Genomic DNA, 15419 nt, shown 5'->3' on the forward strand with positions numbered 1-15419 from the left:
AGAGAAATACAGCATGACATGGGTAGTTAAGGGGCTCCCACAATCCATCTTTCCTCACATTACTGATTTTTTTCAATAGCATTTTGACCTTTTTTCACATTCAGATTTTTTTTTCACATTTAATAAAATATTTTAATCAACAACATTAAAAAGAAAACAAATGGAACATTTTTTGGAACAATAATTAAAAAAAAACTTTCAATGCCTTGGTTGTACGCGTTTATAAAGGGAGTTGCAACAGTGCTGAAATGTAAAGAGCATTTCTGTAGAGAAAACAGCATTTTTTCTGCCTTGATGTTAAGCTTAGGGAGAATGTCTTTTAGAAATTCTATTTTATAACACCTTGCACAGCCTCCCGGCAGACTAACACATATTTTTTTTTAGAAATTGGCTCACACACCGGAAGACACTAACGTTTATTTACGTTAGAGTATGTAAAACTCAGGCTTTAACAGATGTTCATGATGTTTCACACGGGGTGTTACCTGTTGTAGTGTTTCAAAAGATGTGTTAGCGGACCACAAATTATCTTGAAAAGATTTGGGTTTGTACTGGCTGGGATTCAAACCCGACTTAATTATTTGGAAGGCGCCTGTACCACCAACGCACTTCCGAGAAGCACCTGCAAATTATCACAATCCTCTCTCTCACCTACAAAGTTATGGAGACACAGACGTCCAATGAAAACTAATTTTATTCACTCAAGTCTCCACTCTTTTGTTGTGATGTCATTTTAATTAATATTAGCTTTGATAAGGTGTCGTTTTTGCCTCTTAAAGTTAAAGTCTGCTCCTTTCTTCCTGGTATAGAAATAACATGTTCCATCTTTGTTAAAAAACACCACTAAAAGTAAATTATTCAGCTCTAACGCCTGTGTGCATTGACAAGACATCTCAAAAGGACTTATCAAATAAGAACACGATCCTTCCTGTTACCATTCCTTTGGTTGGGGCGTTGTTTCACCCTTTTATTTTCTTCTACAATATTTGCAGACAGGGTTTTATCACTCGAGTTGTACAGAATAAGTGTGCATCGGTCCATGAAAATCATCAGTAGTGCTGTTTTTCTATGCATAGTTTAATCAAGAGCACTTAAAATATGCAAAAAGCTTTCAAATAAAACAGAATTGAAAGACAGTCGAGTAAGGAGGTAGAAAAAAAGCACTTCCCCGTCTGGGAATTAACCACAGTCGCACGTGTGACTGGATACAAAAATAATAGATTAATTTGTGCCCAGTCTCTTGAAGCTTCAATGCGATTATTTTTCCTTCCTTATTTCTTCATTCCCATGAATTTATTCTGTAGTAGAGGAAACGTGAAAGTGGGAAACTGCAGGCATTCTTCGTGAGTGGTGGATTGTGATCAGTGAGCATCTGCACATCTCTAAGTCTGTTCCTTTACGTTTTTCATCGGGGATGTAGCTCAGTGGTAGAGCGCATGCTTCGCATGTATGAGGTCCCTGGTTCAATCCCTGGCATCTCCAGGTGCTTTATGTTACAGTACTCACATCACAATCTTCTGTTGAGTGAGAACTCTTTGCTCGTGTTCAGAGAGAGCCAGGTTTACACAATCAAATACAGGCACACTCGACGTGCTCCAGAGTTGCGCTGCTGTTTTAAATGTACCTCATTTAGTTCTGTTAAATCCTAAATTATTTGAACTAATAATTTAGTTCAAATTCAGGAAATCCAGAGATTGCTTCACACTTGTCGTGGCTGTTGCAGAAAACACCTGTTGAATCTCACCCGGGATTTCTTGAGAGATCATTCAGCGAGCGAATCCTCCTCCTGATCTGCGCACTAAACTGAAAGCTTCACGAACTCCTCACTGCGTGTCCTGTACTGTTACAAATGCTCTCGTGTAGATGTGACGCACAGCCATAAACACACTTTGAACTTTTTCCGTTTGTTAAGGAAAATGCAAAAGAGCATGACAAGTATTCATCGTATAAAATATCCATGGCACAACTCGAGAAAGTACTGAAGGACTCCACATCGACTTTTGATGATTACAAGAGATTCAAGAAACACAATCGTCCGCAGCTGGGTTTGGATCCTGAACTCTAGAGTTAAAAGAACATAAGCGACGGATATGACCTATAAACTCTCTTAATTGTCTTATAGTTTATGAAATAAAACAATTTCTTAATAAATTCTAACTGTTGAGAGACGATTTATTGAATTTTAACAAAATCACAATTACAAACCTTTTCGGTTAAACTGTTATTCACATACTCTAACGTAAATAAACGTTAGTGTCTTCCGGTGTGTGAGCCAATTTCTCCAAAAAATATTTGTTAGTCTGTCGGGAGGCTGTGCAAGGTGTTAAGAAATAGAATTTCTAAAAGACAGGCTCCCTAAGCTGAACATCAAGGCTGTTTTCTCTACAGAAATGCTCTTTAAATTTCAGCACTGTTGCAACTCCCTTTATAAAGGGTGTGCACACGTATACAACCAAGGCATTGAAAGATTGTTTTAATTATTGTTCCAAAAAATGTTCCATTTGTTTTCTTTTTAATGTTGTTGATTAAAAGATTTTATTAAATGAGAAAAAAATCTGAATGTGAAAAAAGGTCCAAATGCTATTGAAAAAAATCAGTAATGTGAGGAAAGATGGATTGTGGGAGCCCCTTAACTACCCATGTCATGCTGTATTTCTCACTCATTCTACTGGGATTGGTGCCGTCGCTTCTGGATAGTCTGTCAGTGGTCATTCCAGACGGGTCAGGTATGACTGCTCTTCGGAACAAGAGACACGTGACTTGCGAGGATCCCGACAGTGTTGACCTTCTTTCAGAGCCCGGATAGCTCAGTCGGTATAGCATCAGACTTTTAATCTGAGGGCCCAGGGTTCAAGACCCTTTTCGGGCGGTTGTGCTGTTCTTAAGTCTATTGTGAATGTCATTCTAAATAGTCTTTTATCTTTCACTCTTCTAGCTGTACTGTGGTTATTTTAAATGTCCATTACTTGTATTTACAGTAGTGTATTTAGTGTTTCATTTCACAAACCGAAAATGTTCAAGTAGATCTTGTCACTCTACTCCACGTAATCATCTAAATTAAATCACAGTAGAGTACAGAACACGCAGTGAGGAGCTCACACAGTGAGTACTCTTGAATACGACAAGAGGAAAGGCACACTGCAACTCTGCAGAACATCACGTCCGAGTTTACAGTGACAGCAGAGGTTGGAAGCGACGTAGTTTTTTAATACTCGCTCGCTGAAGATCTCTCAAGAAACCTCGGTGGAGATTTAACGGGTGTCTAATAATCACGTTCAAAAAGATGACGATAAGTTTTTTTTTAACTAGGTAGCCTTAATGGCAACACGGTGTGAGTAGATTTTAAAGCAGCTGCAGAGTACCCGTAATGGCAACACAGTGCTTTGAGTTCGGCTTTTCTTATTTCTTCTGCTGAACCAGTGGAATCGGAATATACTGATCCGCATAAGAAGCGCTTTCGGTTTCTGATCATTTTTATTGAGCGCTGCTCTAAGTACCACAGGCAAGATGCCTGGTGGTCTAAGGCGTTGCGTTCAGGTCGCAGTTAACCCTGGAGACGTTTGTTAAAATCTCACTTCTAATAAAGAGGTCTTTCTCGTTAGAGAATAAACAATAGAAGCCTTAAGCGGGGAAAAAATCACAACATCTCGCATTTCACGTGTTTAATGTTAACTGTCTCAGTGGTTGCCTCGGTGATTGATGGCTCTTCTCCCTCGCAGGGTGACGGCAAACGTCTTCAGAGAGGGAGTCTGCCACGCACGGCTTTCCTTTATCAAGAGCTGAGACAACAGAAACAGACTTCCAACTGACATGAATTACTTCTTGAGCGTTTTTGACTGTCTTTAAAAGCTGAAAGCAGGTGAAAAAGTCTTTCGAAATGAGGCAATGATTGCTGACAGTAAACAGAGCTGACGCTCAGCTGCAGACAAGCGCTCCTCGTTAGCATAGTGCTGAGTACCCCCGCTTGTTTCGCGGGATAATGGTGTACGTTTCAGTGACAGGGCGCTGGTTTAATTTTTTAACAACCTGACTTCACTTAAAAAAGTATGTACTGTGTACTACGTTTCGGACTAGATAGTGTGGTAGAATATGGAGATCATCTCCAGCTTTGAGCTCAACTGCAACAAGAAGTCATGCTAAATGTAGTATAGTGAGTAGACATCGCCAGACAACAGAACGAGAGAGTAGAAGGCAGGTATATATGGTGTAAGGGCGTGATCTGTGTAGTTAATAAAATAGTTAAAATGATATAAAAACGTCTCTTAATTAACATACACAACATTGAAGGCGACGAGAGATGAGTGCTTGACGGACTCAAAGCGAGTGCAGTGCAGATTTTAGTTCTCTTGCTGGTAGAAACGAACTTCTGAATTTTCGGACTTTTCGTTTAGCTTGGCCATGGAAGATATGGCAGCCGCGCCGAGAAGCTTTGCTTATGCCCAGCTTTTTCCACCGCTTCTACTGAACCTCGGAGCCCGGGATTTGTATACGGAATACAAGATATGGATGGAGTCGTACAGATTTGTTTTAAATAGCCAGTGGATCTACAGAAGCTCAGGATGCCGTGGGACGTGCTACATTACTGCACTGTATCGGGGCTCCCGTGCAGCGGATTTTCGCCAACCTCCCTGGAGAAAAAGACTGTAGCTGCCTTAGACGCTTCCTTTACACCGCGGAGAAATGTGGTTTTGGAACGGCATAAATTTAGGCAGAGAACTTAGTCTCAGGACGAATCTGTTTATGCTTTTGTGACTGCACTAAGAGAACTGGCTAAATCTTGTGACTTTGGAGTATTGGAAACTGACATGTTAAGAGATCAACTTGTGGAAAAATGTGCACATAAGAGACTATAAATTGCTGAAGGAGGAAGGGCTGACTTTAGAAAGAGCTCTTACAGTCGCTAGAATTCATGAAGCAGCTCAAGCAGAATCATGAATGCTTTCTGACCACAGTGACAAAGTGACACTGAACGGGGCGCTCGCTCAAACTTTACAAACAAAAGCCGAGCAGCAGGACGCAGTCATGCTAGAGAAATAGAAGAACAGGGGACGGCTGACATTAAATGTTACAGGTGCGGACTAAGAATGCACAAAGCAGATGAATGCGGAGCGTGAACAGCAAAATGTCTACACTGCAAGAAAACAGGACATTGTGCACATGTCTGCAGAACATCACGTCCGAGTTTAAGGACAAGTATCCCTTTTATTGTTGTTGCTGCCTCCGGTTTACATTTGGCGATGTAAACCAGATTCAGAAAAAAATAATTTGAACAACCTTATTCCCATGCTTACGCGAAGGCGCGGTGGCCAAGTGGTAAGGCGTTGGTCTCGTAAACCGAAGAGCGTGGGTTCAAGCCCCACCCGTGCCAGTTCCACTTGTCACCGCTTTCCTTTAGTTTCAAAGTCTTAAAAAAACTCGCAATGTAGGGATCTCAATAGTAAGAGAACATAACTGTCGCCAGTGATTAGTATTCTTGCATATCCTGCCTTGTTTTTTTGTCAACAAAGCTTGTTTCTCTTCACACCCATCTTCCGAATGATCGCCTCAGCATTGGGAAGGAACGTGCGCTTGGTACAGCCCCCGACTCCATGGTCTGATCACAAACAGATCGGGTGAGCTGTCAGTCCACGTTGGAAGTAACGTTCGAAAGCACAAAAAATCTGACTTAGGAACGAGAAGACCGTGTTTTTTTAAACGAGTAAACGATAAAATAATATACTGCCTGCAAGACTATGTCAAGTTCAAGTTCAAGTTCAAGTTTATTGTCATTATACTCATACACAGGTATATGGTATAACAGAATGCTATTTAGCTAGCTCTCGGACATAAGTAGTACAAAGAAAAAAACACAACAACAATACAATTGTATAACAAAAGAAAGAGAGAGACAACAGCCGATGTCCAAAAAACAACAGGCAGCGTGCAAAACAACAAAAAGGTAACAGGTTATGTGCAAAAACACGCATCAAAAGAATGAAATAAAGGGATAGAAATGATGGGGAGTGAGCTTTTGACATGTATGGTAGAGATAGATTTTCAATGTGTGTTTGGGTTTTTGGTAAGAAAGAAGGCACTGTGAGGTTCAGATCATAGGTGAGAGGTCAGGTGAGAGTGAGAGAGGCTGGGAGTTTAATAGTTTGATAGTGGGGGGGTAAAAACTGTTTCTGAGTCTGGTAGTCCGGACCCGAACGCTCCGGTGCCGTTTTCCATGTCATGCTAAACGCCACAAATTGTGTTAGTCCAGTCGTATCAATCGTCCTAAAAATACGGAAAATCGGATGCGACTGGTGCAGTCAGCACCTATTTCTTCAGGATAGTCGAGCAGTTTAAAACAGCAAATTCACAGCTTTGTGTCTATTAAGCTTTGTGTTTCACTCTCCAAATAGAGGCACGGGTTTAAATCCCACTCCCGACAATCAGGCGTTTTACCCTGTCTTTTTTACCTGCCTTTACACTGTTTCAGTCTTGTTGTGCTCGCTGACAATCACAGTACGAGGAAAACGGAGAAACTGCTTAGCAAAAACATAACGGACAGAAAAAAGCTTCGTAAACACGTGAATGTGATTAGCAGCAGTAAGGTATGCATTCAAATGTTTAAGGCTGATTTATAACAGCAGCAGAAGAAAGGTGCAGCCTTTGTGAGAATTCGCGGGTTTTTATGCTGCTTGGACTTCTTTCAAGCCTATGAAGTGACCCCCGTTTTATTTTCATTTTCAAACTTCAGAACCGAATAACGAAAAGGTTTCATGTGTGACAGCATTCCGTTGCAAATACCGTTTCCACGATGTATTCAGCGACGGGAATGAAATATTTTAGTGCTGGCTCAAATGCGAGGAATTTCAGAAAAACCTGGAAAAGAAACGCTTGCAGTAAATGACAAATGTAAAGCGTGTAGTCAGCATGAACAGAACAACGCAATGCTCTGTAAAAACGATCTGGAGCCGCAATTACTCTTTTATCTCGGACAGTTCATTCCGATAAGATGTTTCCGCAGAATAAATGAAATGCCGAACTCCAAACATGTTGTTGCCATTATTGTTACTCCTGCTGCTGTAGTTTTAAGCTTTAATCAGTGGGTATGTAATGTTGTAAAAGGGCTGGACTACTTTGTTCAGTCCAAATTCCACTATGTGAATGTATGCTTTTTTAATATAAGCATTAACAATACAATGCGTGCTCAAAAACCGTTACTTATTAGCTTAAGAAGCGGCAGTGTTTTGACAAAGTGTGGTATTCGAACAGAAAATGCTGAAGTGTTTAATACTTGCTTGTGAGCAGATCTCCCTCGATTTAGACAAACTCTTGTTCGGCTGATGATTTCAGATCAAAATCTGAATCAAGTGGAAAGAAAGCTGAATTACGCTGGGTACTGGGTATCACTGTTACGCCATCAGGTCATGCTAGGAGGATTGGGGGGATCAAATTGACACAGAGGGACCCAATGTGGGGGCTGAACCCACAGTTCTGAGATTAAGAGATTCTTGCTCTATGGACTGCGCCTATATAACTCTTGTGCTACAGCAGTAATGTTTCTGGGTGTGGATGAACATGACATATAGACTGACAGCAGGAACACGTGGCCCACAGGCAGTGACAGTATCGCTATATTTGGCTGCAGTATATTGTGTTGAGAGCAGCATTAACTTTCCTGCAGAGATGGGAGTGCCTTTAATACAGCTCTTTCAATCGGACAGAGTAACAGGAACTGACCTAAAGTTTCGGCTGTGGATCCATCTCCACATGGGGGACAGTAAAATAGCGATGAAGTAATGTTTCTGGGTGTGGATGAACATGACATAATAGACTGCCAGCAGGAACACGTGGCCCACAGGCAGTGACAGTATCGCTATATTTGGCTGCAGTATATTGTGTTGAGAGCAGCAATAACTTTCCTGCAGAGATGGGAGTGCCTTTAATACAGCTCTTTCAATCGGACAGAGTAACAGGAACTGACCTAAAGTTTCAGCTGTGGATCCATCTCCACATGGGGGAAAGAGACAGTAAAACTGCGATGAAGAAACAGAAAGATTTGTGCTCGCTGCAAAGTAGGAAAGAGGTGGTCAGACACATGAAACAGCTTGGTGATAATTTGCAGCGACAATTTTATGTTATTTAGTACACGGATTTCTCTTCATGTTCCTTAAGATGTGTAATTTGTATGTTGGTTGTATGAGAACAGTTTCTCCTAAAGTCCTGTCAATTGATAGTGGAGAGCTAGCTGGTGCACATCTTCAAGAAGACTCTCTTTAAGGCGATTACAAGTTTCTCGAACAAATCTGTGTCATATTTTTAAAATAGTTTAGCTAATGAGCAACGAGAGTACAAATAAATTCTCCCACCCTCCATTTGAAGATAAAACTCCATGTGCGAGTCAAAGTTTCCTTGAAGCTACTGATGTTCGTCATTATTGGACATTCCCGATGATATTGACTAAGAAGCTCAATTTTTACGTGTTGTAGTTCAACATGTGCAAAACATTCGTATCCCCTGCAAATATCGGCAAGGTCAGTGATATTCTCAACAATTTGTGCCATTGCAATTCGTGCGATTGGTGCCATACTTTTTCGAAATGTATACTGACATGCCAGGATCAGAGGGTCATATTTAAAAAACTGGTGCATTAAAATTTCTTGTACTTCAGGATTTTGATAGTCTGTTACATTGTCTTTCACACGTCAGAACTGTGAGACATTTTCATAATCGGGGGGAAGGCCGTAGCAATAAGCAGAAAGTGCAATCACCTTTTCCCAGTGTAAGTCCCTGTTGTGGTGAGTTTTTAAAATTGGTTTGCGATTTTCTGAAATATATTCCATACAAAAATATAAATTGGACAGTCGCTATTTATTTGGATATTCCCGTTCAGTGAAGATGTCTACAGTATTCCAGCCGGATTAGTACTGATCGAAGAGAGCCATCTACAGGCGAAAGGCGACATAACATCACAGCAGCACCATTTAAGGTGGAACGAAAAACACGCATAAGAAGCTGGCGAATAAGAAGCCAATTTAAGCCTCGTAGCAGACCCTTGGAGGCACGCTCAAAATAATCATCTTTCCAAGTACTTAAGAGTCATATTTAGATCGCTTTACTGCAATTTTATTTGATTGATGGGAGATGTGAAGCCATCGAGCCTGTACTGCACTTTCACATTGAAATTGAAGCCATTTCTCATGCTTTCTCTCAGTTTCGGGGCTGCAATTGAGTGTAAAGGAGGCGACTTGAAATTGAAACGTGTAATCACCTTACAGAGGGTCTTCACGACGGGGTGCGTCAGCTAGTTCTCCATTATTGTCAGTTTACTGGACTTCTGAAGAAACCTATCTACAGCGAAGACACAAACTGCACAGTTTAAGGCACATGAAGAGAAATCTGTTTGCTGATTGACTCAAAAAATGTCGATACAAATAATCTGCCAGGCTGATTTACTTGTCTGACCACCTCCCTCAGTTCCCCTTTGCTGTTAGCACAATTCTTTCAGTTTCTTTTCTTGTATTTCCCTTGCTATTTTAGTGTTCCCCATGTATAGATGGATCCACAACCGAAACCGTTTTCACCCTATGTTTCTTCACACCTTGCACAGCTCCAGTGGTGCAATTGGTCAGCACGCGGTACTTATACAACAGTGCACAGCGGAGTTATACCGAGGCTGTGAGTTTGTGCTTCACCTGGAGCAGTGTCTTTAGCTACTGAGAGCAACTGTCGAGTTTAGATACTGTTAGGTATTTGATGGAGATAAATTAACATCAAACGAACAAGTAAAGATTTATTTCGAGTCACAATCAAAGAAGGCTCCACAGCTGAAACGTTGTGTTTACTTCCATTTTCAGCATGGAATAAACCTATACTTTTCCATTTGCAGCCCACGCATGCTGTGATGCAGCTCCCTACTTAAATTACTATCAGCTATGTACCTCCAGTTGACCTGTACACAAATATATGAGAGAGGTCTACTGAGACGAGAGGAGCACTGAAGATTTGATAAAGCTCTCGCATTAGATTCTGTGTTTATGTTGTTCCCCAGATTTGTTTTTAATGTTCTTTCTCTTTTGAAGTTGTTGCGTTTGTTTTTTTTTTCTGATTGGTAGCTACAACGGGTCAGTTGCAACAAACTGGCTGCTGAAATCTGTCAGCAGCTCTGTAGCAAACCTGTTCTCAATTGCAACAAACCTAAAATAACAGCTGCTCCCCATTAGATGTTACTAAAGTAGGAGACTAAGCAGACGAAGTGGAACAAAAGATTACATTGGGACTGTCCTGAATGTAGTGGAAATAATATCGTCATTAAGTAATGAACAATTGCTTTCCAGACACTACAATTATTCACAAGGAATTTTATCAATACATATTTTATTAATAAAAGTGTAATATCTTAATAATCAACTTTAATGTTATCTTTATTAGTAGCTGTATTACAGGTAATGCATGCACAGACTTTATTATACTATAATGAATTTTCAGGTATCCCGGGGAGAGAACTGAAGTGAAGGAAATAAATATTTAAAAGGGGTGTAAGTCTTAAATGTGTTCTGTCACATAGGGGTGTTAATTGAATAGATTTGTTGTAATATTATTTGACTCTACACTTGTGTTTCTCAGGAGACAGCATTAATATTGGGGATTTGCGGATACAGATAATAAGTTGTACTATACAGGCAAATGTATGGTTACCTTAATGAAAAAAACTCTTATCATTACCCTTTTCAACATTATTATTTAAGACAGTCTTTCAGAACAGTATTCTCGTATTAGTGGCTATAGTCTAATGATAATGGTGGTGAAACAGGCGAAATGTGCGGAAAGAATTGGAGATGGAACAGGAGACTCATCCAGTCGATAGAAAGCTTGGGTAGGACTGCACAAACACCGTGCCAGTGCTTAGTAGCGTCATTTAAAAATAATACGTGGTTTAACAAATTCAACTGCTCTTCTGTGAGCTCAGCTCCACTACTAGTAATACATTGCCCAAATTTTCAAATTAGATACATGTGTTTTCTACGTGTATGTAATTGGTACTTTTTTGTTTTAACTGATTTAAAATATAATCTGTATAAAACAGACAAAGGGTTTATGTGTCGCGCTGAAATTCACACACAAGTAAGGAAAGATATTGCGCCCAGGAAGAAATCCAGAGTGGAGACGCCGGCGATTGAAAACAACCACATACAGCCTGTACTGTATGTGCTCTACCACTGAACGAAACTTCCGACAACTACTGTATCTTTATCTGCAGCACTTTCTTTTAGGAAGAGTGAGGAGTCTACAAGCCTAGAAAATAAGACAACTAAGTGAACGACAAATTTTCACTTTTTGATTAAAGAACATAAAAAACACCTTTCTTCCAGCCAAATTCAAACCAGAGAACAAAGAGTTCCCAGCTGTTTCCACTATATTCCTCCGCTCTTATAACTGAGTTATCGAAAACACAGGAAGCCCACCTTTTGTCTTACATAAAGCACAATGTAGTGCAGCGGTCCTATTTATTTAAAACCCAGTTCGAAATCAAATCTCATTCCCATAGTCCTGTTTAGTTTGAATTTAAGCAGTTGTAGCAGCAATGCTTGGTAATAAGACAGAATTAAGCGTTGCTGTGCTTTCCTTAATGAGGCCCCATCTCACTCTCCATCCCTGTGGTGCAGCCACAGAGAAAGTATTCATGCAGGCTGATTTAAGATGTTTTCTTTTGATAAGGGACAGCTCCCAAACGGGGATGCACTTAGATAAGCCTGGCTTTCATGATCAATGGTCATCCATTGGCGCCTATCTGTCTAGGGAGTGCCAAATGGACATCTGGACTGCATTCCTAAGTGTCAGGAGTAAGTGACTAGTATCTCACCTTGATCAACCAATCAGAGACTGGCAGGGTGTGGTAACACCATGTGGGTCTCCAATGCCCGCCAAACTCTCAACCTATCAGAACACATCTGTGTCTTGGTCAAAAAGGGAGCGCAAGCTCAGATCAGGGCTCTCCTTGGCCATTTTCGCGCATTCTCAGAGACAATCACGTGACAAAGGCTGTTGTCTGCAAAGGGACTTGGACTTTGTTCTAAGCGCGGGGCCGAGGATCCCGTACGTACTCAGAATTCTACCAACGTGAACGCTCCGCTTGATCAACGGCAGCCCACAGTTGGACCCTCGTCGACAACCTGAATAGCTTATTCAGAAGCAGCGCTGGACCGGGAACGAACCAGCTTCTTCCTGGGCAAAAGAGTGACTTGTGAGGACTAGCCGTCACACTGCATAGAGTGGATAGTGCATAGAGACTTTCTACTAGCCAGCCGGACTGCTGGTAGATCTCCTCGGAGCAACGACTGCCCTGCGGGCCGCAGTCAGATTCCTCCGCCCGTCCTACTCCGAGCTGCACCTCGACTGGTTGGCCGGTAGCCAGAGGACGCCGGGACAACGCCCATTGGACAACCGCTGCAACAGAGGCTGCAACAGAGCCTGTCAGCTGGTTTGGTGTTCGTGCCGGGAAATTCCAAATCCATACACAGTGGATAAGTAAACCCCATGTTCTACATTGCGTCTCGAGAATTCAATTGTACCTCAACACAAGTTGTTATCAATTTAATTCATGAGTAATGTATTTACTTCCGAGTTTAGAGTAACAGTGGGTAATAACACTGATTAGCGATTTGGTAACCGAACGATATATATTGACATATATTCTCTGATGTGTATCTCTTTGTGTTTGCATCTCTTCGAGATTATATACTTTGTATATTGATAACCCTCACAGTAAGGTCTGCTGCTCGTATCCAGGCAGACTAGTATATGTTTGGTGCACAATTTATATGAATAAATGTATCTCGTGTATTGAACCCGTGTGTGTGCGTTGTTAGTTGTTCTGACGATTGATTTTCTAAAACCACAACGAACAGCCTCGTGATTACTGCTACAATTAATAATTGTCTCAGTAAACCCATCAAACCTCTACACTTGTATAGTATAATTTATTATCTGTACCGGCAAATCCCCAATATTACTGCTGTCTCCTGAGAAACACAAGTGTAGAGTCAAATCATATGAAATAATACAACAAATCTATTCAATTAACACCCAGAACACTTTTAAGACTTTAAGACCCCTTTAAATAAGTATTTCCTTAATTTCAGTTCTCTTCCCTCCATGGGATACCTGAAAATTCACTATAGCATAATAAAGGCTGTGCATGCATTACCTGTAATACAGCTACTAATAAAGATAACATTAAAGTTGATTATTAAGAAATCACGCTTTTATTAATAAAATATGTTTTGATAAAAGAAGTCTTAATAGAACCTAGGTAAATCCCTGTAGTAGTCTAACACCTACAAAAAAGAAAAAAAAACAGAACAACTTCAAAACAAAGAGAAAAAGAACATTAAAAACAAATCTGGGTAACAACAAAAAAACAGAAAAGTGAGTGCTTTTTCAAGTCTTCGGTACTCCATCGTGCTCCTCTCGTTTCAGTAGACCTCTCTCTTATATTTGTGTATAGGTCTGCTGGAGGTCCATTGCTGATGGTAATTTAAGTAAGGAGCTGTGTCAGCATGTGTGGACTGCATAGGAACAAGTAAAATTTTATTCCATGCTGAAAAGAGAAGCAAACAATGTTTGAGCTTTGGAGCCTTCTTCAGGTCTGACAAGGAACAAACCTTTACTTGTTCCTTTCATGTTAATTTAGACCTGATCTCCAGCAAATACTTAACAGGACCTAAACTGGTCAGTTAGTTTAAATATTTGAAGATATAGGCCACACTGCTCCAGGTGAGGCTTGAACTCAATCTCAGCATGAGTTCGATCGCACCACTGGAGCTGCAGAAGTCTTTTTTTACACAGACTAATGCAATTGCAATTAGTCACGAAACAAACGAGAACTGTAGCTCTACACTTGAGACAGGACGCTACTGTATTAATTTTGTTTAACACACCAGTCGAACAAGCCGACATGTCACTATTGCTAAATCGTTACAAAAGACGCCAACTAATGACCAGTTTTATTTTTAACAGAACTTTACTGAAAGTTAAACTTATAAAACTACCTGAGCAAATAAATACAACAATTATTGTTCCTCTGACCTTCTCAGTATTTCTTTTTTTAAATTAATACATTTATTTATCCACAGTGTGCCTTGTGCTTACTTTTCAGAACTCTCTCTCCTGTGTCAGTAGGAGCTTACAATTCAAGTTAAGTTCTTTAATCAGTTCCAATATCTTCCTTTCAAAGTAGGGAAGAGCAAGCTGGCATGTTGTTTTGCCTGTGGTTATTCTTTATGACTATATCTTCTGACACCTGTGCACAATCCTACAACATTACAAGAGAAGCACTATAACAGGAGTCATAAAAATGCAAGAAGCCACTTTGAACAATCTTTCGGAATTGTAAAACAACTAACGCTTTGCTTGGCTGTCATTTGGTTTGTATACCAGTCCATCAAGAGCCAGCACCATCATCATCAGGTCCTGTGCAGTCCTACACAACCTTGCGATTGACTGGGATGAGCTACCTTTTCCATCTCCATGGCATGCAGCACACTCTGGCTGTTTCAACACAGTCATTATTGGACCACAGTGCACTGTCTCTTCTGTCCTGTGGCTATCATAATCACTTTTAAGAAGCCAAGTTTTTTTCTTTAACATGTGCTTGGGTGCCACCCATTTCCTTATTATCCCTGCTTTCCACTGATAACCACAAATACAGAGACCCATCACAATAAAATACTTAGCAAATCTATTCAGTTGACTCCCAAATTTTATAGAACATATTAAAAGCTCCCACTCTATTTATATAACCATTTGCTCTGTTCTGTTCTCTTCACTTCCTAGCATATCTTAAAGCTCACAGCTACTAGTAATGACTAACATTAAACATAAATAGTAAATGACACTTCTGTAAATACACACATTAATAAACTTCATTATTAATAAATATGGTATGAGTGTAAAGCAATTTTAATTAATATTCCAATACATTTCCAAGCAACGGATTATTTCCACTATATTTGGGAGCCTTCTAATGCAATCCTGCGTTACACCGAATACGGTGCTAAGCCAAATGAAGACAGTTTAAATTAGTCCGCTACTTTAGTTACTCTGGAGTGCTGCAGTTGTTACTTTGTTTTCATTGCAATTGAGAACAGGTTTAGCTCGGCACTGCGTACTAAGCACAGCAGCAAAGTTTGTTGCAATTGGACTTAAGATGGAGCACAAGTTTAGACGGCATCTGTGTTCTAAGCATGGGTTGAACTCCTGTTAGTATGCTACTTTCAGTTCGATGCAATTGACCCATAGAGTTTGCCCTAATAAGGTCTGAATGAAGCTTAAGCAGAGCCAACCCACTGCCTTTATAACTTCCATTAATCTCCACCCATCTTCCCTCGCTCACTTTTGATCTTTCTAAGACAAGCATTTAACTGGAGTTCAGCCCAATGATACTGCTG

At 40.4% G+C, this 15419-nt stretch overlaps 2 non-coding genes across 2 annotated transcripts; both read left to right on the forward strand.

Moving 5' to 3' along the window:
- Nucleotides 1-1410: 1410 nt before the first annotated feature.
- trnaa-cgc (transfer RNA alanine (anticodon CGC)) lies at nucleotides 1411-1482 on the forward strand. Its single transcript has one exon. It is a non-coding gene; the product is annotated as a tRNA-Ala (tRNA).
- Nucleotides 1483-5296: 3814 nt separating this feature from the next.
- trnat-cgu (transfer RNA threonine (anticodon CGU)) lies at nucleotides 5297-5368 on the forward strand. Its single transcript has one exon. It is a non-coding gene; the product is annotated as a tRNA-Thr (tRNA).
- The last annotated feature ends 10051 nt before the right edge of the window (nucleotides 5369-15419 follow it).

Source organism: Lepisosteus platostomus, chromosome 5 (assembly GCF_059453375.1).
Source record: "Lepisosteus platostomus isolate fLepPlt1 chromosome 5, fLepPlt1.hap1, whole genome shotgun sequence".
In the NCBI taxonomy this organism is placed as follows: domain Eukaryota; kingdom Metazoa; phylum Chordata; class Actinopteri; order Semionotiformes; family Lepisosteidae; genus Lepisosteus; species Lepisosteus platostomus.